This window comes from Aythya marila (genome assembly GCF_965140915.1).
Source record: "Aythya marila genome assembly, chromosome: 9".
In the NCBI taxonomy this organism is placed as follows: Eukaryota; Metazoa; Chordata; class Aves; order Anseriformes; family Anatidae; genus Aythya; species Aythya marila.
The window spans coordinates 16,106,107-16,129,236 of record NC_139050.1 but is presented as its reverse complement, the minus strand read 5'-3'; the positions used below and the strand labels follow the sequence as shown (position 1 = coordinate 16,129,236).

Genomic DNA, 23,130 nt, shown 5'->3' with positions numbered 1-23,130 from the left:
GTGAGAGATGCTTCACCTATGCTTCCAAAAGCTCCTGGCCTCTTTTTCTCTTTCCAGTGGGGCTTTTCCTTTCCCCATCTGGAAGTGCTTTCTCCTGTGCTCTCTGTGATCTTCCTTCACAGAGCTCAGTTCCAGCTCTTGCTTTTCCAATTTTCCTGCCCTTTCCTCTGCCCTTATTCTGGTTAGAAAGGACTCCCTGGTCCCCTGCTCATCCAACATTTTATAGCCCCTCGCTCTCCCTGCTCCTTGCAGACAGTTGCTGCTGAACTCCGTGCTGGTTAGAAGCCTCATCCTAATTTTTATCCCAAATGTTTTCATACGCCAGCTGGTCCCCCATTTGTTCTCATGCCAACAGGAGCTCTTAGCTTGGATAGCTCTGCTCCCACCCCAGTGTTCATGCCTCTGGTGTATTTACAGACAACAAAGCTATGCCCTCTTCTCCTTAGTTTTGCTAGACTAAACAAGCTAAACTGTCTTGAATGTGGGTGAAGAACACATTCCTGAGACCTGCTGAACCTGGGACACTGACGGGAACGGCTGCTGGGGGGTCCTCCTGGGTGCATGCTGCTTCTGCACTGCTTCTGCTTTCAGCTGCTGGAATGAGGGTGTCTGCCTGACTGCCAGGGTGGTTTGTCTTCCTCCATCCCTATCTTGGATGATTTCTCCAGTTCTGTTTTCATTATGATCCCTTGCAGCTAAACCTGGAGGTGACCACAGTGCATCACACCCATCCCACTCTCAGACCTTCACCTGCTGTGTCCGTCTGTCTGCCGAATAGCCAGCACCAGATTTTCAGAATGCAAAGCTGTTCGTGTGGGTAAAAGCTGTATTTGCCACCCAGTTTTGTAGCATGTGGGCAGGCAGGCTGTATAACTGCTACTCCTCTTTCCTTCCCGTTCCCTCCTTCCAGTTAGGAAAAAAAATATAATTGTGCAGCCCCTGCATTTTATCCTCCTTCTGATCTCCCAAGGAAAAGGGCTCTGCAGTCCGTGGGGCTGGTTGTGCCCTTGCACACACGGGTTTATTCAGCCAGCGCCCACTCAACGCCTGCTGTCTGGGGGATGTTTGTGCTGCTCTCGTGCTCTGAGGGCACAACCAAACAACCTTTAGTGCAGCTACCTGCATCCTGCAGCTGCGAGCCTCAGCTTACCCCTGTGTAATCCCTCCCGGAGTGAAGGAATTTTATATAACCATTCGGAAAAGTTCGATTTAAGGGAGGGGGAAGAAATCAGCTCTACACTGAAGGTGCTTTTCTCCAGGCTCAGAGCAGCAGAAAGGCCTCCTTCACCTTTTGCTCTCCATCACATCACAGGGGAGAGTGGACTCAGCTGCCTGGGGTTGCAGCAGGGTGTGCGTGCGGTGGGGACGAGCCAGGTTTCGGAGCGTCAGGCTGTGAAGCAGTGAAAGGATTGCCACCAGCTTGTGAGAAACGCCTCACCTGCGGACCGTCGGCCTCCCTTTGAGGACGCGGTTTCTGTCTGCAGTGCTGCAGGCTGGGGCGTGGAGACCTGCAGAGGAGCAGCTGTGGTCAGCTTTCTCTTTTTTGTGATTTCCCCTTTTTCGCTATGACTTCTTGGCCGGGCTGCATCCCAGAGCTGCGAGGCTGCTGCAGCAGCCTGCGGGCAGCGGCACGTGGAGCAGCACATTCATACCATGAAAGCAGGCGGAGTGCTGCAGCCTAGCAGCCTTCCTGAGGGCTCTGCCTGCACCTGCCTGTGTGTCTGTCTGCTTATACACATGCTGCTGCTTCAAAATGTCATGTAGGAGCAGAACGGGTGAGCAGAGTTCAGCAGGGAATACAGAATGGGAAGGCAACAGTGGAAACATAATGGGTTTCAAATCTGGGGCCATCTTACTTCATTTTAAGAAAGCCTTGGGAACAGCGCATTTCAGCTGTGGCTTAATATTTGTTTGCCAAAGAGTTATACTTAATTTCAAACACCACATTGTTCCTGCAGAGCACCAAAAGCACTTTATGGAAAGGCAGCAAGCTATTGAATCAGGTTTGAAGCCTGCAGCTTTATCCTTGAGACACTCTTTTTTTTTGAGACAGCCTTGGCCTAGACTATTTTAAAGCAGCGACTCTGGGGTTGGTAATTTCTCTTCCCTAGCACAAAAGAGCTCTCTACAGTAAGAGTCAGCTGTACCTGAGAGAGACAGATCTCTGCAGGAGCCTGTCCATAGCTGTGGTATCCCCCATCCTTTCCCTGAGATGGAGAACCAGACCCTCCCAAACAGACCCCTGGTCTTTCTCACCCAAAGCCCAGCAGCAATGAAGACAAAGCCTCGTAAGTGACAAATATTTACTGTGCTGTTTAATGACTGAATGAAAAGCACAGAAACACCTTGATGAGAAGGCTTCTGTGGAGCCCAGGAGGGAATCAGACCTGCCTCACTTCCATGTACGTGGCACTGACAGCCCTGTGGGCCATCAGCTGCTGGGATCCAGGTTTCCTCATCACCATTTATGATGCATGGACAGCTTTCAGCAGGTTGTGGAGAAGCCTAGTTCTGCTTCTGACAGCGTCAGAGCTAGCAGCCAGAGTCCTTTTCAGCATCAGGATGCTGCAGCACGAAGTCCGTGGGTTTCTGACACCTGCACCCTACAAAACATGGCAGTTTCAGTTCGCAGTGGCTTGGGCAATCACTTTCCATTGCCCTACCTTTATGCCCGCCTGGGTTTTGCTTTCTGTTTAGGGTTCAGGCTCACCCAAATCTCTGAGGTGAAATGAGTTCAACAGAAAGTAGCATGAAAGAGGACACTACCCGGATTTCCTCCAGCCTGGGCCTGTTCTCTAGAAATGTGCATGAAACTTTGAAATTGGAGGCTCGTTCATGTTTTTAATAAGATTGTAAACAAAAATATGAATCAAAACATTGCTTCCTTCCAAGCAATGATATAGGAATTGATTCAAATGCATGCATGCGGTCTTTAAGGCGTCTTGTCTCCTTCGCTCCAAGGCTCCCACCAAATCCTTTGCACAGGCAGTATGAATGAATGCTGTGACTTTTTCCTCCTGAGTTTGTTTCCAACAAACAAACGTCCTTCTTCTATCTTTCAGTGTACCAACAAGTCATCTCTTCCTGTTGGAACTAGGTATCAACCTGATAACCTTTAGGGGTGAAGCCTGAGTTGAACTCTGTTGTGTGATTTCCTTTTCTTCGGTATTTGTCCTGAGTGATCCAGCAAACCTCAAATTTTCTTGCAGGCCTCTTATTCCTGCTCTCCTGTAGAGAATTTTGGAAGTTTAGCTTGATAACTTTTTATCTTTTTCCCTTCATTTTCTCCCCAACCCCCAGTTGCTTGTGACTGCTGTCTGCTATATTCTTCTCTGTGAGCCCAAGCTGCAGTTCCTGGCAGGGACTCCTGTGCTCCAATAATGTCATGTACCCGGCCTTTAGCAATACCACTTCTTGACACATTCTGCTTTCTAGAAGCAGGTTCATGCCCTGTGGTTGTTATATATATCCCTGTATCACAACAAAGGGCCCACAGAATGATGCAGCGGATAGGTGACCTGCCGTGCTGACTCAACAAGTTTAATTGGACTTTAGTAACTTTCAAGATAATTAAAATCCCTCCTGTGCAATCTTGCCATGTTCTGGGTCACAGGGATTAAAACACAAGCCTACACATAGCCGGTGCAGACTTCTTGTTCTAATACTTTCTGAGCCCAGTGAGACACTTCTTCTGCACTGACTCAGAAGGAAAAGCACCCTCTATTGAATCAGCACCACCACTTCCTTCCTTTGCAGCCGTGCCATTCACACACTTACCCTGCTCATCTTGAGAGAACCAGCTAGAGCAGTCCTGAGGAAGAAAAAAACAGAGGTGCAGAGACTATGTAGCAAAAAAAAGGTATAGGGTAAAACACACTGGAGGGGGAAGGCAACCCTAATCCTATGCAGCTGATGTCTGTGATTACCATGCTCTTTATTAAGCAACGTAGCTTGGCTGAAATGAAAGTCGCATGAAATGAAAGTGAGCTTAGCATCCTCCCAAGAGCTGATGAAACGCATCATGTCACACTGCTAGGGCACAAGCGGTGGCTATGGGGGCTGCTGTGGAGAAAGGAGCTTTGACCCAAGCAAAAGGGAGCAGCTGCTCTTACCAGGCTCTGCCACCTGATGACTCTTGCACCAGACACAGCCGCCTCAGGGTGTTTGTCATGCCCGGTCACAACAACGCTGTGGTGAATAATTGATTTCCCTTCCCTGCTGCAAAACGCCTGGGCAGCAAGACCCATCCACCAGCTCAGCTCTGCCGGCAGGATAATTAAAAGGTCTCCCTTTTTAAAAGACCCACCATATTATCATGTCTGGCTGTGCTGGCCGAGGGAGCCTGGAGCAGCGCAATCCACACGCCAGGACAGCGTGCAGAAGCAGTGCTGTTGGCTGGTGCATTTTGGTGGCTGAACATCCAGCTCTGTTGTCTTCTCTTGCTTGTTGCTGGAGACTTTACATGCCCTCAGCTGTGATGGGAAATGGGGATCTACAGCTCCAGATCTGCTTAGCCATGGCTGGTACAGGACATGAATCTGTGTCCCTGGTGCAGCCATTCAACACCAGATTTCGTGCAGCCTTGGTAGAGAACAGTACAAAGGAATGCCAGACCCAACCACAAAGCTTCACAAGCTCTTGAAGGTCCTTTTGTTGGAATATTGCATCTTTCCAGGGAGTGTTATGGGAGGGGATGAGTTTATAAAGCTGCAAGAATGGTTCGAGCCTGAGTGTCTTCACTTAGCCTCAAACTGATGGCACAGGTATGCATGTGGTGTCCATTATCAGCATCACTAGCCCGGAACATTATCAGATCAGCTGTTTTTAGACAGGGAATGAAACCATCTACCCATCTCCCAAGGTAATAGAAGTGGCTGGGTTTTACCTAGCACAGCTGGGTTTGAAACAGTCATCAGTGAACAAGTCCCTGAGCACACCAGCTCCCTGCTCACTGAATGGAGCCGTGCTGCTCCGAGGCTATGCAGGACCTGCATGCTAGAGCAGACATAGGGAGGAAGGCTTCATTTCAAGCTAGAGGCTTGATGGTAACAGGATTTGACTTTTACTTTTGCTGTTTCTTTACTATTTTGGCACCATTCTGATTTTTTTTACTTCAGTTTTCTTCATTTCACTAAACCTCGCAGAATCGTGTGAACCAGGGAGCTCCAAAGCTGGGTGAAATTTTTGCCCCAGGCTCACAACATGTAAGATGCGTTCGTGTGTGTGAGTATGCATGTCTTCATACGCACAGATGAGTCATTCTTATTCTTGCTCGTGTTATTTCCGGGAGGGGGAAGTGAGGTGGTTTGATCCAAGGTAGGGGAATGCAATGCATGGGCCTCTGGCGCGGGGCAGTGGCACACAGAGGGGTTATGGCTCAGCAGAGGTGGGCTGGGGAGTGAACCTGCTGCTGCTTTCCTAGCAGGAGGGTGGGCAAAACAGCCCCGTGCCCCTGTGCCGGGGCTGGTCAGAAAGCAGCAGGCGTGTCTGCTCTCCCTTCCCTCACTTTCTGTATGTCACTGTGGGCAGAGGCAAGGCTCAGAGAGGAAACCGCAAGTGGTCTGGGCTGCTGAGTCTCAACAAACAGCAGAATGGGCTCCAGGTGCAGCCTGCTTGCATTCTGAAGAACCTGATGTATTTCTGCCTGTCCCAGGGAAGCATCACTGCTGGCACGTCTGCTGGGACATGCTGTCTTCCCACCCTGTCTCCCATTTCCTCTCCACCACCTTCCTCGGTAGAGGCTGACCTTTTTTGTCTCCTTGTTGTCCCTTCCTATCAAACCTACCTGATGGCTGGCAGATTTAGGGCTGCAAAAAAGGTGCACGCCCAATAGAAACTGACCCAGATTGTCACCCATGATTTGTACTGAGCTCAAATGGGACCGTTCCTGCAGCTCTCAGTTGTTTAATTCAGTGTAAGATGAATTATTTTTAATCATCTCACTCCTTCTGGGTCCTGGCTGGGGACAGTGCCGTCTATATTATCATATATTAAAATGGAATGGAGGTTGAAAATACACATCAGCAAAGCAAGCTGTTCCTGGGGTAATTTATGGCTCATCCAGTAGCACAGACCAGCGAAAATCTTCCAGGAAGGTGTGTCCTGCAGAGAAGGTAAGCCTGAGTCTGCAAGACCAAAGGGTACAGACAAGGTCTGGGATAAATTTTGTAGGCCAAGATCCATCAGTGCCAGCACCAAAGGAATCAGAGGAGGCCAGAAGCCACCCCAAACCTCTGGTTGTCACCCAGGTTGTCATCTGAGAGACCCCAGTGGTGGCCGGGAGAGGAAGAGAGGTGCTGCCAGGACAGCTTTTGGTGACGGTCCCCCAGCAGTGATTTTGTCACTCGGCATCCCATGTGTGTCAGGTGCCACTGCCTCGGGCGCATGGGCCTTGCACCTCCACGTTGCGTGCCACCCGTGTGGGCTGCCCAGCCCTCTCCTCTTGCCCCATGGCCTGGCAGGCGTTACGACACGTGTCGTGTGTGGAAACACTCCCCAGCATTTGGGCAGACGTACTTCTGCTCGTGTCTTCTGGGGCCTCTGTGACTCCTTCCGTCAGGAGACAGCGCTGTCTCCTCACACCGTCCTCCCCGATCCCGTCGTTCAGGACTTTGCAAAAGCCATATTAAGCTTTGTTTTCCTGCTTGTTCCCGGACATCTCTTTAGAAATGTCACAAGCAGAGACATTCCCAAAGAACTCTCAGGTATCAAGAAAGAAACAAAGTCAGTAATCAGCCGCCACTGGGCCCTGAGAGACACTGACTTCCCCAAAGAGGAAGATGAGGTTTTCCTTTGAGGCAGCTAATGGCTGTCTCTGCCTGCTGGGAAGAGGCGCAGGCTGGAGTTTCTTCTGGGTATGAGAGACACCAGTAAGATGAGTAATGCAAAAATCACCATTTGTTGAGGTTGAAGCCGTCACCTCAGTCTGAGGACAAACATCCCAGCTGCATCTCTCTCTGCAGTACTGGGGAGCACTGGGATCCTCATGGTCACTGGTACGGTCAGCGCAGGCCCAGGGCTGCCCCAGAGTCAGGCAGGGTCTCTGCAGTCATGATACCTGCAAGCCTAGGACCAAGCAACCAAAGCCAGTTGAGAAATTCCTCCAAAAACCTTTCCCAGAGCAGATCTGTCTCTGCAGTGCTGACTAGGTGCCTCCCCAGCAGTACTGGGAGCTGCAGCCTGGGGCAACTGGACAGTGCAGCACCCATGGGGAGGCACCCAAAACGTCGGAGAGCCTTTGGTGGGACTCATGTGCCAGCTTTGCTGCCTGCTATAGGGGCTTGCCAGAGCAAGGGGTGTTTCACCCGAGCTGTGGAGGCTTGGCCGATAATAACTGGAGGCATGGGAGCATTGATGCAATATGAGCTAGGAAGGTACATAAGGTCAGGACTTTTTAGAAGTCCTGTTTTGTTTTTTCAAGTGACTTACAGAAGATCTGCATTAGTGTGCAGATGGACACTAATGGCTTTGCAGATTTTCATGTCATTCTGGAAAGTCCAGTTTACTTTCATTTGGCTGGTGAAGCTTTTTCCAGGCACACAGATTAGAGAAAGGAAATATTTTCATGGACTTATTTCCAAGTGGCATCGGCATCAGCCTTTACATGATTGACAGAGGGGATGCAGAACCTTGACATAGTGGTCTGCTGGTGATCAGAGATGTTCTGCTAATGCGGTAAGCCATGGCTGTGATTTTTCTAGTCTTTGTGAGGGTTAAGGGGAGGTCAGTGCACATGGATGTGATAAGGACATTTGTGGTAGATGTTCTGAACAGCTGGAGAGCCCAGGCTGATGCAACTGCACAAGAGCAGGTAGTTGTGGATGCATAGTGTTCCTGCTCTGAGCCTAGGGCCATGGTAAGAAATGCACATGTTTGTGCATAAGGCCTTTATTACAATGACCTCACCCATATGTATGCATTTTAATCATGCCAGTGAATGCCGGCTGTGTTTATTTTTAATACAGCGCTTGTTTTGATGTTACAATTGTGATGGTGTGGATCTAATGTTGGTGACTCTTCATCTTAGGCCTTAAAATCCAGAGCTGAAAGTGAAAAGGCACTTTGCATTACTTTAAAATACAAAAGGGAATGTCCCTGGGCAAATTAGTCCTTCATTTCCATTCTAGACTGTAGTCAGCTGTCTGCTGCCTGGAGTCCACAGCACACAAGTAGCTCTGGAGGTCACCCGAGGTCCCTTCTCCTGCAGCCTCCCGCAGCCAGCTGATAGGTGATGGAAAGGCAAACAGACTTTCGGGGGAATGTTCGCTTATACCCTGACCTTCAGTATGACCTGAAGGGTAAAACACAGTCTTTGCAAGCCCTGGGTTTTATTTAACACGCTGCTAATTCCCTCTTTCTTGCCCTGGATAGCTCCAAAAAAATCCCCGAGAGGAAAGCATATACTCTAATTCCCAGGTCTAGCAGGGCTTTCCATTAGCCATGGTGGTGGAGTACTTGTTACAGTAGCAGTTCCCACGAGCTTTTCATAGAGAAGAGGTGTTAAAAAAAAAATAAAAGAAAAAGAAAAAAGGTCACTGGAGATGTTGGCAGCCAGTCTGTGTGATGGAGCCCCAGGAAGACCAGGGATTTCTGACTTCAGCCTTGCTCTCTCCTGCATAGTGCTGTTGCTGGATCTGCAGAGATCTCACGGTTTTGTAATGCATGACGTGTGCTGGTGATAGACAGGCAAGCCAGCGAGCCGAAGGCAAGCTGCCAGCCTTCCCTTCACTTTGAATGCCCTTGGCTGTCCCGAGACTCGTTCCAAAACATTTAAATCGCTTAAGTGTGCAGTGATGTGTTTTAATTAATGCAGAAGAAGGGGGCAGTAAAATACAGGTCCCTTCAGTACTAATTTGGCCTGGCGGTTGAGGCACAGGTGCTAGAAAGCCAGCAGTGCCTGGATCTGCCTCTGCCTTATTGCAGCATGCACAGTGCTCAGCTTCCCCTGTCTCTGTGGGGCTGACAGTCCTGTCCTGCTATCAATAGGACACAGGGTGCTACGGGGAAGGTGAGGTTAGTACACAGGCATTCGTGATACCTTCTTGGTGCTCTGTCTAGGAAACAAGCTCTGCAAAGCAAACAGTTAGTTTATTATTAAAAGGCTGGACGTGGACATTCAGGGCTTCCTGTGACACGCTTTGTGAAAAGTTTTAGTAAGTGGCGGGGATTCCTCCAGAATCCTCCACCCAAAGTGAAGCAAATGATAGCATCATATGAGGAGATTGCTGCTCCCATCACATGGTGGGGGACACACAACCATCACACAATCACAAAACTTGCCCAACTTGGAAATGTGGCATCAATTCAGGGCTTCACTTATGCAGTCCAGAGGTTCCCTCTTTCATCAGAAACAAACAGACAAACAAAAAAACACTTTTGCAGAGCTCTAGAGAAGGAGTATTTCTGGGTCCATTATTTTCCCCATAGCACAGTGAGGAAAAGCAACGTGGAAAACTTCCTGGGTCATAATTAATGTAAAAGAGAGCAGATGATTTTGGAATTTGTGATGACACATGGACTATTAGGGATTACGTGTTGGCTTGGTGAAGAGGCACGGCTTCAGCATCTATGTCCTCGCAATGATTTTTTAACAGAGTGGGCATACCATGACTCGTTCAGGTGAATATATTGCCCACTGCAACGCTGGCACTCCTTCTAAGGAAGTGTTTTAAGCAATGTCTCGGCCTGCAAAATGGTCAGAAGATCTAACATTAGCTGACCTGGCCAGCTAATCATCCAACCAAATTTGTAAATAAAAGGTCAAAGTCTCAGACAGGTTGCAAACGACTAGGACATGTACTGTGAAAGCTTTCCCTTTAGAAAGCCACCCTAACTGGATCTTCTAAGCTCCTCAGATACCCAGCATTTGAATGGCAGCTAGGAATGGCTTTGATTTTGTAGAAGTTTTATTGGGGAAATTTAAACAGCACCTGCAATTAGTCAGCAAGAGTCTTACCAGAATGGTCAGTTCCTTAATTTAATGAGCACTCGAACAGTGATTCATTTCAAAGTGGAACTTGGTTATATTGCTGCAGAAAGAAGAAATGACAGAGGGGAACAAAGAGAATGAGGAAATAGTTGGTTTAGGCTGAAAACAGAGCAATATGTTCCTGGAAGTACACTTTCAGCCCCCGCACAGGCCTGGCCCATGCTGCGGCAGGAATCCCTGTGTACAGGTGGACCGTCCTTCTTAGCAAGGCTCCTGTCTCTCCAGGCCAAAGCTCCGCCAGGCTGCAGGTGCTGCCTAGCTCTACGTGCCAGACTGCGCTCCAGAACCATGCAAGGAGCATTTTCTATGCGTTCCCTTGTTCTGTGAAAGCACTCACAGGTTAAATACTTGCATAGAAATGTAATAATAATGATTAATGCATTCCTGCCCAGGCTCTGGCCATTCTTCTGACATAATCCCTCCTTCTTCGAGACCATAAAGCCTTTGCTCATGATGATGGGTGTTTGGTCCTGAAGCCTGACTGATGTCAGCAGGAGATGAAAGTGTTGCACCTCTTGCAAGGTGAAATCCACCCGTTCTTGACCAAGTGTATGCCTTCCAGAGTAATAAAAGAAGTGTAGCAACTAAGCCTCTAAGTAGGAGATCAAGCAGAGGAATGAGAAAGCGCTCACTGCCTGAGAAGAAGGCCTGGCAAAGCTCACGGTGGTGAAACCAAATGGAAATGTTGCAAACTTTCACCTAGAATAAACAATCCGAATCAGCTGGAAGCGCTTTCCATCGCTCTGGTTCCCAGGAACAGGGTTGCATCATTTTCTTGACACAAGGCTGCCAAAATCTGTAGCGACATACTAGAATCCTACTGATTAGCCAAGTTCTTGGCACACTCGTATTGCCAGAGATTTATTTATCTTTTTAATTATTTATTTATTTTTTGTGAGAATCGCTGGTAGATTAAATACGGGAGGCAGGCAACACAAATACATATTTATTTGGGTGGAGGAGACTTTTGGCTTTAGGGTAGAATAATGCTTTGTGTTACGTGGCAGCTTTCTGTCAGAGGACCTCAGACATGAAATGCCATTATTAACCTCCCAGCATTGTCTGTGGCAGATGAGACATGCTCCATTTCTCAGATGGGCAAAAGCTGGCCAGAGATATTAGGCACTGGCTGCTCTCAGATCCCCTTGAGTCAATCCTGACTTGCTTCCCCATGGTTCTGAGCTCCCTGCTCTGTGTTTTTATATTAGCCTTTGAAAGCTGCCTGCAGCACTTGCAATTAGTAGGCACACTGGTGGAGGAGTTGGTGGCACACCAGGGTCAGAGCTCAGGAGCTCTGGCCTTCTAGCTGCTCTGCTGCCTGCTGGGTTGTATTTGGAAGCAGGGACAGCATTCCTTAGTGTTTGCACTTCAGAATTATCTTACTTTGAGAAAATCCTTTTTTTTCTTTTCTCCATAAATGTCTCCTTCTGTTTCACATCTGTTCTTTGAGCACTGCCTAATCCACCAGTTTTGGTGGCTGTTTCATCCTTGCTGCTTGCTGCTCTCAGTGCACACACACCCAGCTCTGGAGCACCTCCTTCACCCACCTCATCTTCACCAGTTCTCCCACAGTGCCTACTTCTTCTTTTTACCCTTCACTGCCTGTGCCACCATCCTCCGGTTGTTCAAGGCAGCCTTTATACACACTTCCTTTTTCTTTGAAACTCGAGCAACGCAAGAAGTGTGTGCTTGGTAAAAGTGACATGGCAATGGTGAGGTTTCCCTCTCGCTCTGCTCTTTCCTCAGTGTGGCTTCCTTTAGGAATCCTGCTCATAACTTCTTGCCATTTGCAACAGGATCCCAGGAACCGAGCAGCAGTGAGATACATCTGGGGCTAAGCTTGAACTGAAAGCCAAGTGCAGAGAGGCATGCTGGAGAGGAGGGGAGGGAAGCTCAGACATAGCTGGACATCCAGCAAGGCTTCGCAAAGCCAACTGGCAACACCATCTTCCAGGGGCTGTCTGAAATCACAGATAAGTTTGAATCAGAGATTTCAATGCAAACACTCATGAACTTTGAGAAGGGTCAGGTCCAGACGGGCTCCAGCTGGACTCCAGACCCTGATAAGAGAGTTCCTCCCGTGGGCCTCGAGAACATCTGAATCCTCAGCGGCCACTCGGCTGACCTCTCCTTCCCAGGTCTCCGGGCTTTTTTACCCAGTTACTAGGTCATGAGCTTGCAGGAGACCCACCCACTTGGGCCTGTTGGTTTTCACTGGTCCAGGGACATTTTTCTTTCTTCAGGGAACTCTGCAAAGCATTTTTTCTTGCAGGAGGGGAGGAGATTCAGCATGACTCAATGGTGTTTAAGAAACAGGGGAGACAAATGAGGAGATCCTAGAGGTACTTCCTTTCTGAATAGCTCAGAGATTAGTAACGCTTTGCCATACCTGTAAATAGTTTGTGTGCAGACACGAATGCCAACAACTTCTCTGGAAAGCTGCACCTCGCTAGCCCTTGTTTTCGAAGAGCGTTTGTGATTTTTCAGCAACCACCTACCAAAGCCAAGAGAAAATAAAAAGATCCCTGACCTTTCACTGCTCTGATTTCCTAATCATTTGGACACCTTTAATCCTCGCCTCAGTCACAGGGCACTGTTGTGTAACACAGCCACAGTCCAGGAAGGGCCTGGCACAAGACAAATGCTGGACATGGAACATCCTTGATGCAAAAAAAAAAAAAAAAAAGAGCTGTGCAAGAGGTGCAAAGAGGAGAGCATGTATGGGGGCTCACAGCAGCATAAGCTGTATTTATGCAGTGCTTGGGGATCGGTCAACACATGCAAGGTCTTTGCTTGTCACCAAAGTGGCCATGCAGAGTGGTCAGACAAGTCGGGCGGCGAACGCATGCACATTAATATTTGCTGTCACTGAGGTTGCAAAACAAAAGCAGACAGATCATTTCAGGACTTGGCCTCCTTATCTCCACCTACCACAGCCTATAAAGTTGCATAAGAAAACAGGACAGCATAGGAAGAAATTTGAGGTGGAAACCTGAAGAGAAATGAAGCAGATGCGGCGACACTGAATGGCAAAACTCCCCCCACAGAGTGGGATCGTAAGGTAATGGCAAAGTAGTTCTGTGCATGTCTCAAACCCTGACTTCAGATCCTGCCCAACTTAGGCCAAAAGAAGTTAAAATTAAGGAGGCTTCTTTTGTGGTTTGTCAAACACTCTGTGATTATGGACACTCCAAAAGCTCATTCTGCTGAAAGACTCGAGGATGTGCACCCTGCTGGAAAACTTCCTTGTTAAATGCACATAATTCCAGTATGCAAAAACTTAATGACTGAGAAAAAGAAGAAGATGTTCCCCTTGTGGTTTGGTGGTGACAAAAGGGTTAATCATCTCCCGACGCTCCCGACAGGGTCACACTAAAGCCCATGGAGCAGCGTGGTGGGGACAAGCCCTGCAGACACGGGGTCCCTGCAGAAATCCAGCGTGCGGCAGAGGAGACAAAGGCACTCCGAGGTACCTTCTGTTGGAAACCCTGGCTTCATTTTCAGAAAGCAAAGAGATGTTGTTTGGGAGACACGAGCATCTGCTTAGTGACTTCTCGGTGCAGGGGACAAGCAACTTGCTGGTGTCTTGCCAGGTAAGCTGCAAACAACATTAGGTCATTGCAAACAGCTTTCCTTGGGCTCCATCTGTCAGATAAGGACCGTATCACTGGCACGATGTTTGTGATGCCGAGCTCTCTTTTGCTTAACGAAGGCCAAATGTGAAGCTCATTAAGGAGAGAACCTGTGACGCCCTCCCTAGACCAGCAGCAGCTGACTTGCTGCCGTGGGCTGGTTTAATCTTCTATTAGCTCAGGTCAAAATGAGCTGCATAGAGAAATACCTCTGTCACGACATGTCAGACCTGCAGAGCTGAGTCCCAAGTGCAAAAGCTGCTGGGGGCCACGGGGTGGTTCTGGCTCTGAGTTCCCCGGGGCTGATGATGTGTGAGTGGCTGCGGGCAGCCACGGCGTGCTCTGCAGCCTTCTGCGGGCTCAGCCTGCAGGAGACAAGCGTGTGGTACAGCCTCACCAGCAGGCCCTATTTAAAGGCCATTCAAATACGGTGGTGTCCAGGAAGACGTGTAGCACCTAATAGTGGTGGAGATTAAGAGGAGATTAAAAGAAAAGTCATGATTCAGCCATGATTTTCATGGCGAGGAATGATGCCATGGAAAACATCAAGGAAAATGAGGTGGAATGGGCTGCCATTAGCAGATTGCTTTATTTATGGCTATTGGGTATTGCTGTTGTGCCAAATCTTAAATTTATTGGGTGCCACAGATTTCTTCATTAAAATTGTATTACCAAATTGTTGTTTGTTGCAATTTGCAGTGACCCTCTCCTTAGCTGTTTTTATTTTTGCTGTATGTGTGTGTATGACCCTGTAAAAACAGGCCGGTCTGTGGGGAGAGAGTAGGTTTTTAGCCAAAAGTGTGCATTTTAAATGGCGTGACTGATTTTCTCTGAGTTCCCTCCTCTCTCTCCTCCATTTTGGCTTTGTGCTTCACCTCTCGGGCTGCACCACCATGGCTCCAAACCCTTCTCGTCCCAGTTATTAACGTTAAGCTGACAAGCTCCAAGCGAGGATTTTCAGGTGTCTTTATAACAACTCGTGCTGGCTGCTAGGTGTTCCCAGGAGGCTGCAGATCCTGGAATCTTCCACCCTGGCAATATGCCCAGCCCATCGCAACTGCGACCTTACCAAGATCTCAGCACTGGGATTTTGCAGCTGTTCAGATCTCTCCAGATACCACAGCAAATGGTTTCTGCTCTCTGAGTCAGCCGGTTGTTGCACCCCAGCCCTTTAAGGTTTTCCCACTATTCCTTACCAGAACCACCTTCAGAGCTGGTCTCCTTGGGATGGAGATGGAGCAATGAGTGGAGTTGGGCAACTGTGTCACTTGCCTTAGTTTGCTAATGTCAAGGCTCTTGGCAAGCTGGTCTTCAGGAAGGCACACGGAGACAGCAGAATGGTGGAGGGCTGGGATCTCGGGGCTGATGATCAGGTCAGCAGACAGCTCTGGGCACTGGCTGCGATGTACAGAAATCACATCAGCCCTCTTCTCTCAAGGTAATGAGATCAGTTATCTGATGCTGCTTGTATCCAAATTGCATTCAGATAGTTTTATGCTTCACAGGCTGCTGGATCACAGCGATAGTTATACGAAGCTGGCGATGGCTGCAGGACAGAAACAGCTCTCCTGAGCCCTGCTCCTTCACACCATGCTCTCCTCTGATGCACATTCATATGCTGGAGCACCCTACAGCAACAAGCACCCCTAGAGTTCAGACTGTGGCTTGTCTGATCATATCAAGCCATCAAGATTTACAGTCTCCTCTCTCTTCTGACCAGATGTAATAATAGCAAGAGCAGAGGTTCTCACCACAGCAAGACAAATTTCTTTTTCAATGACATGCCCGTCATCAATCCCTACAAGTAAATTTTTTTCGTTTAGAAGCTCACGAGTACATCCCATACCGTACACTCTGTGCTGCTCTTTTGCATAACACTTCCTAGCTTGTCTGTACCTAGCCCTGGGCTCTCTCAGGTCTTTTCTGTCCTCGGGACAGATCTCTGAGACCTGCAGTATCAGTCTCAGGTGTTGCTCATTTATAAGGAGGCTGGCTACACTCAGGTTCACTATTAGGTTTCACATATTGTGTGAGGTGGGACCAAGAGGTTTGTGTTTGATTTAATAATATTTTTTGCTGTGATTTGGAGCACTCAGAGAGCAGCCTGGCTGCCAAAGCAAGCTGAAACAGGCAACACTTGAGACATTCAGGTCAGGGAGCACGCTGTTAGCCCATCTCAGCAGGTGTGATACCGTCCTGCCACCATCCTGCGCCCATCAGCTCGTAGTCCTGCCTTTTGATCCAGGGATGAGACACAAAGCATCTCTCAGTGCAGAGAAAGCTCTGTGGTGAGACTTTCCGTGTGCTGACCTCTCCTGTGGGGTTTTTGTGCCTGAGACCAATAGTCTGTGCAGGGGCACGGGACCGTACCCACTTGCAAGCAGCATCTCCCAGCCACTCAGGTCCAGGGCAGAGGATGCAGAAGGGCCCATCCTTCAGCTCTTGGGTCTTCAGTTAGTCTTTCCTTCTGACTCCAAGCAAAGGGCTCTTTCCCAGAGCTGCTCCCCATGGTACTGGAATCTAAACAATCCTCCTAACTAGCTTTCAGACAAAATCAGGTTACTGGGCTCCCCACACCATGCACACACACTCAGAGGATTGGGAGCACAGCTTTCGGGGGAAGATAAGATGCTGCTCTGTTAATCAGAAACACTGTGAATAGCATTTGTTATGCTTTTGTGAGGCTGTTACGTATTTCTTTTCCCTTCTTATGACTCTTCACCATACCTTTCTGCCGATGGAAGGCACCTGGCTCTCTAGACTGCCATCCACAGACCAGCCGACGCACATGCACACACCTGCCTCTGGATGAAAATGAGGCATAGCATCTATTGCCAAAGAAAGGTTTCTTCAGTACCAGAATTACTAAAACTTCCTTAAGATATGCAGGAGTGCTTCCAGATTGCAAAATGAAAATCGCTGCCCGGAATCCTGAATTCAAAGTAGGGAAATATCCCTTTAAAGAAACCCATTGGCAATATGACTAAAGGCCTTAAGGCCAAGCTGATCTTCAACACAACTCCACTGAGTCAAGAAAAATACACCAGGGATAAAGTTTGGCCTGATAGTGAAAACCACAGGCAAGTGAGAATGATTCCCACAATCAAGCTGATCTGAAAAATGCAGTTAAATTTTGCCCTTAAAGGAATCATTTTCCTAACAATAATGGATAAAATGAAATGCTTGTCAAAATTATTACAAGCATATGGGGATGAGACGATCAACATTTTATGAATTATTTCCTTCAGCAGCAGTATGTTTGCTTCATTCTTTAGCCATTCTTCTTTCTTTAATTCCAGAGCTTGTGACCTTCCTGCTGGCTCCTCTAGATTTACTACCTGCCCTGTTCATTCTTGCCTTGCTAGAGCCACACCGATGATGTGTTTTGGATGCTTAATCCCAGCTTTGCCACTGTGTTGACGTGGCATTTTGTTGAGTATTTTTTCGGGCCAGTATCCTTCAAATCCATCTCTACTAGTTCATCAATACTTGAACCGACCCCCAGGCAATGCTAAGGGTAAGTATCTGATATTATTTTCCAGGACTGAGTCCTTGGTTCTCAGCCTGACACTTTGCAAGGATACCTAAGTGAAGATTCTGGTTAGGATGAAGACAAAACTTTCTCAGAAAGCTGTTTTGGAATGTGGGACTTACTTCCCAAGAGAGGAGAATGAATGACCACAGAATTAATCTCTTTCAAAGCTCTGTCCAAAACTCATTTGTTGTGTTTAACTTGTTCTCAGCAAGTCCTAAACACACGCTCGGAAACAAAGAGTGGAAAACTCAACTGTAGTTGTTCACAAAAGCAAACAAAACCCAAACAGGAGCAACTTGCCAGTGTGCTGAAAAGATCACTACCAAAACAAAACAAAACAAAACAAAAACTTCTATAAAATAATTATTATTTTTTTTCACTTAAAATACTGAAAGGAAAAAAAAAAAAGAGAGAGAGAGAGAGAGAAAGAAAGAAAGGAGAAAGGACAGAGGTGTTTGTTTTTTGTTTTTTGTGTTTTTTTTTTTTTTGTTGTTGTTTTGTTTTGTTTTGTTTTTGGGTATTTATCAGTTTGGGAGGGGTTACCAAGAACTCCAAGGCTTTTTCATTGGCTTTTGCACCCTCTTGTACCTTCCAGGAGGCATCAGGCCATCTGAATTTTATTCCTCTTCCTCAGTTATGTAGTTCTCAGTCCCAGAATTCATGGGTGTGCGGGAGGGCTGGAGACTCCTGCCTGATCCCCAGCACTTCAGGTATTCACAGATATCGCTTCCACACCTCTGTGTTTAACTCATGTTTGGCAAAGTACAACGTGATCTAAATCAAGCATCCCAGGAGGGCAGCCAGCCTGGATTTGAGGGCATCACAAAATGTGAATTCTATCCTGGACCTGGAATTCTTCCCAAAGATTAAGCATCTTCACTGATAAACGCATGCTACTTTCTTACTCGAAATTACCAAGCTCTAGTGTGCTTGTCGTGGGGCTAAAGACCCCTTTCCTACCAGCATCGCTTCCTGAAGGTGCTTGCACACTCTGTCATAACATCACCTCTCACTTTGCTTTTGAATACATTTAGCAGATTGAACTCCTCAAGTCTCTCAACTTCCTTTTCAAAATGCAGAGACCAACAATAACAGGGAAAATATTTGTCTGGTTAAGACTGGCTGGAAGCAGCCCTGGTCCATCCTGCAGTTGGCTGTCCATCCATCTGGAGCTCCTGGGAGGCCCCTCAGCTGCAGCAGCACACTGGAAACACAGGTTGGGCTGCTTGTCCGTAGCATCCTATCCCAAATCCTGGCTTTGCTTTCCAAGATAAGGATTGTCCCTCTGTGCAAGTTGACTGTGTGCCTTGCTCCTCCACACGGGGCTGTCACGCTGCCCAGTGACCTGGATCTCCCCACACTGCTGCCCCGGCCTCTTCACCAGCTGCTGCTCTGCCTGTCTGGTGTCACTCGCAGGTTTTGGCAGCCCTTGTTGTGGCTCACCTTCCACACCGTTGATAAAAGCATTGAAAATTATTGGATGCCCTATCAGTCCCTGAGGCTCTTCTCTGGGGAAGTGCCCGGGGACTGCTCATTTGCAAGGTCTTTAATCTCACTGGTCCTTAAGCCACAGAACATGCATAACGTTGATGTTGGATATCCTTACTTGTTGCTAGAACGTGCTAAGTCAGTCACCTTGCCAAAATCTGTCACATCCACAGAGCTGCTTTTCCCAGCCCAACTTTTAGCCTCTCCAGAGAACACAGAGCTGTTTGAAAAGCTTGATTTTGATGTGAAAAGGCTGAGCCAACAGCCATAAATAATAGCCACAGCTTTTAACTCTGCTCAGTTCAGTTCCCCAGCAGCTTTTCCACCGTGTTCTCTACAACTGGTTTCATGCTATTGTGTACTACAGCTTTGCTTTATAACCTGTTTGTGATTTGGAAGGTGCTGTGCTCCACTCCCCCATCATCTGTCCTAATGAGCCAGGTAAGGTCTGAAAGGGGCAGAAATGCTCCAGTGTGATTTAGCTGCTGTTTACAAGCAGAGGTGAGGGGGTCTGGGCTCTCGGAATAGTGTGGGAATTTTCCTTTTTCCTTTTTTAACCACTTTTACTCCTCGTCAAGTGCTTTCAAGACCCAGCCTCAGGCTCGATTTATTTTTGCAAGGCCATTTATAGCCACTGTGTCTTAAAGCAAAGAAGAAAAAAAAAAAAAAAAAAAGAGGCTGATCTTATTTTTAAAGAAGAAACCACGCACACGCAGGCTCTGTCGCAGTTTGCTCACTTCTTGGTGTCCCACAAGATCCTCCCCGCCGTGATAGCAGCGTATCGCCCCGCTCCCCTTACCGACCTTATATAACAGCGCGGGGTGGAGGCTCTGCTGCTTTCGAGGCTGAAGCATGGAGAGCAACAGCTTCACAAAATTTCCCAGGGCTGGGAGTGGCCCGCCTTGGAGTAACCCACCTGAACTTCCAACTTGCTGCACCCTTCGGTTGGATAGTTTTTGTGTTCACAAACATCTGTAATAAACGTTGGAGAAGTGTTTCTTAAGCAACCATCTGCCTGCATCCAAGCACCCAGATTTTCCTTTTGGCTCTGATTTGGTGCTTCTTCCTGTTAGTTTTCCTTTCCAGCTGCTCTGATAATGCAGCACTTTAAATTAGCAGCCTCTCCTCTTGAATTTGTAAGCATTTACTGAGCTGTTGTTTGGTTAAGGGACCAGACAGAGACGTACACCAAACAGGAAGGGATATGGTGGGTTTGTGGTCAGAGCACAAGGCTCTGAATCAGGAAATGATCAGAATCAACTTCGAGAGATGGGTCCAGCCCGCAAAGCTCAGTTCTGCATCTGCTTCTGCACTGAGCTCCGAGTGCCCTGGTATTTAGGCTGATTTTGTCTGAGGCTGCTGCGCGGGGCTCACCTCTTCTTTCCCTGGATTTCCGCAAAGCAAGCGTTTATTAAAGGCAGATCGCCAGACTGCAAGGAGGCTCAGTGCAAAATTAGCTGACTGAGTGCCTTCCTGGCGGTGAAACAGTTTGGACCCCGTGGACATCACTTGCCTTGCAGGTGTCAGGGGAACTTTCCCAGCTTGTCTCCCTAGACGTGCTGTGCACACGCAGCCTTAGCTCATCCCCGAGCTGGAGGGAGGCAGCCCCAAAGCTGACGGCATCCCTCTTCTCTGAGCTACCCGTGTGCATCGAGCCGCAGCTATCTGTGAGCAGCAATAACAAATTCCATCCCCGCTGAACAGCACCACAAATGATGTACAATATCTGATTCCCAGATGGCAATGTTAAGAACAGAAGGCAACATGTCTGGGAAAGTACCTGGGGCATACCTGAACAATAGAAATAATAGAGATGTAAGAAGAAGATAGATTTTTTTTTTCTGATATATGCATGCCTTGTGATCACTCAGGAAACAAACAAACACCTTTTTTTTTTTTTTTTTTTTTTTTCTTTTCTTTTTCTTTTTTTGTCAAGCAGGAAACAGCCTGAATGAATAGAAACACTGTCAGAGGTCTAGAGTAAAAGACTTGAAATAGGTGAAAGGTTGGTAGCATGAGCAACGTGCCAGGCTTGTCTGCTCCTGATGTCTGTGTCGTGCATCACGTGAACACATAAATCCTTGGAATCCCTCACCATTTGTTTGGATACCAGCAGACTTGAGTGTGCATCTACCTCGCCGGTGACTTGAAGGATTATTCTTATAGGACAGACTCCCCCTGCTAGGTTGCTTGCATGCTCGGGAACACACGAGGCTTGGGATGGGTATTTATGCACAGGTTTTATTCTAGGCCCACTTAGGGAAAGGACTTAGGGAAGAGGACTAACATGAGGAAGAAGTGGCTGCCTTTTCTCAGATATTCCAGCGGCTGAACATGCTGCAGAACGGTGAAGCTGGTGACTGTTTTCTGAGATAGCAGCGCAAACAGCAGGGAGATGGGGATACCACCCCGATGAGCAGCAGGCAGCTTCATGCAAGCGCACCAGCTCCTGCCTCTCCAGTCTCGCCCCGCCTGCATTTGTTCCTCCTTTGCCTGATGGCACATCTCCCCCACACAATGGCATGTAAAATCTAATCTCTACTGAAAGCTCTGCAGGGCAGGAACTCACACATTCAGATCCAAATAGGCTACTCATGCCTTTTTAATTTCACTGGATCAGAATAACAACAGCAAGGAAATAAAGCAACAGCCAAAGAATCAAGTCAGCGCAGTGAAACAGGTCCCTTCCCTGCCTTACGAGTTACATCCACACCACCCCGATGCTAGCGGGAAGTCTTCTAGTCACAATCAGTAAATCTTTCCCTTTTAAGCATCCCAGAAAGCTCTCAGCCACCAAGGAGTGGCCACTGATGTCCACTAATTCCCAAAGGCACACGGAGCAGCACCACACTGAGAAGCATCCCAGGGCACGAGGGGGCCGGGGAGCCCCTCTGTGCCCGCCCATGGTCTGGGAAGAGCGAGCCTGGGGTTGGTGCACTCCCACGCACATCTGCACCCCAGGCTGGCACGATGCTGATCTCCCCAGACATCAATCCTGCTGCCATCTGGATGACAGATCTTGCACAAGAGCCGTGCCATTACATAAGGCCGGGGCTGTTTACAACTTCCCGCCCAGCGCACGCCCGCCGTGTGCTAATCAGGACGGTTCGCAGTCAGTCCCGGAGTAAACAAACGCAGCTTCACCAGAAAACACAGCACCACACCTCTTCGCTCCAGGTGTGCGTTTTGGCCCACTGTCTGTTTCTCCATAGCGATTAGGGACTGGTATTTAAGACAATTTCTTAACAGGACCTGGGATCGGTGGTTTATCTCCTCATTAGCTTGGTAATGTCATTAATTAAGGTTATGTCAACGGACATGATGCCACAGCAGATGGGTGTTATCAGTGGCAACAGCCTTCCAGGGTTTGTGTTCGCAGCCTGCCTACCGCGATGCGCCATTAGCATCCTGCCCAAGGTGGGGACCTGCCCTTTCCCCACGCTGCTGCCGAGAGCCCTCTCCGCAGCCAAAGCGTCTTGAGGCAGGCTCCAGAAATCCCCTCAAAAGTCCCTGTGCTCCCGAACCAGCTCAGAGTGGGGAACCATGAGCACGGAGGGAGTTACAGAGGGGCGAGGGATGGACACGGGGCTCCTGATTGTGTGCGCCCCAGGCAGGCAGCAAAAGCAGCCTTGTGGCCTCTTCTTTTGTCCTCCTGCTCCTGGGGCTGGGCTTCCTCATCATCCTGTGCAGCAAGATGAATACCCTAAGACCCCCAAACCACTTCTGAAGGGCAGGGATGGTCCCAGTGCTGCTGCACAGCCTGCAGGGCCTTGAGCCATGGCGCTGATCCTGGTGGAGGAACGGTGCTGTCGTCGCCTCCTTCCTCCCCCTTTTGCACCTAACGCTACTCGTTCGGCTGGCTCTGCATTTCCAGCCGAGAAAATTAGCACGTTAGTGAGAGATGTGGTGGACTCTGTCCCGTGGCGTTAACAGCAGGGCTGGGTACTTCAGAGCAAGCCGGCTGGCAGGGCTGGCAGGAGCCGGGCCCAGGCCCTCACGCAGGGCAGTCGTGATGTTGGATTTAAAGCGTTCATATCATGAAATCCATGAACCTGTGAATTATGAGGCTTCAGAAGAGAAAAGGCAGCGAGTTTAGCCTGCCTGCTCACACTATACTCTTAGAGGTAGCAGGAAAGTGTGAAGACCTTTTGGAAACCTTCTTCTTTCTCCTCTTCTTACTCCAGAGGATGTAAGGTTAAGCCGAACATACTCCTGGGCTAAGTCCTGCCCTGGTCCTGTACAGGAGCCCCAATGTACCCCAAAGCCTCAGTGCACTTTAAATACACGTCAACAGTAGCATGTGCTGGCCAGCAGTGAGTTTAACAGCGGTCCTTCAAATGAATGCAGTTTTAGTTGTTTTCCTCGGTTGTTTGAGGTCACTGTTCCCCCGCCCTTGTTAATAAAGATGTGATTAATGACTCTTGGCAAAGATGCCGCCTGAAAGAGCCAATGCTTTAGGAAAAGCTAAACCAGTTTTCAGGTATTTT

At 48.4% G+C, this 23,130-nt stretch overlaps 1 long non-coding RNA gene across 1 annotated transcript; it reads left to right on the top strand.

Annotated features, from left to right (window-relative positions):
• The first annotated feature begins 7,454 nt into the window (after positions 1–7,454).
• Positions 7,455–22,918, top strand: LOC309881186. The gene is made up of 6 exons (XR_014318094.1): positions 7,455–7,674; positions 13,354–13,581; positions 16,920–17,137; positions 18,235–18,371; positions 19,043–19,084; positions 20,583–22,918. It is a non-coding gene; the product is annotated as an uncharacterized lncRNA (long non-coding RNA).
• Positions 22,919–23,130: the final 212 nt, after the last annotated feature.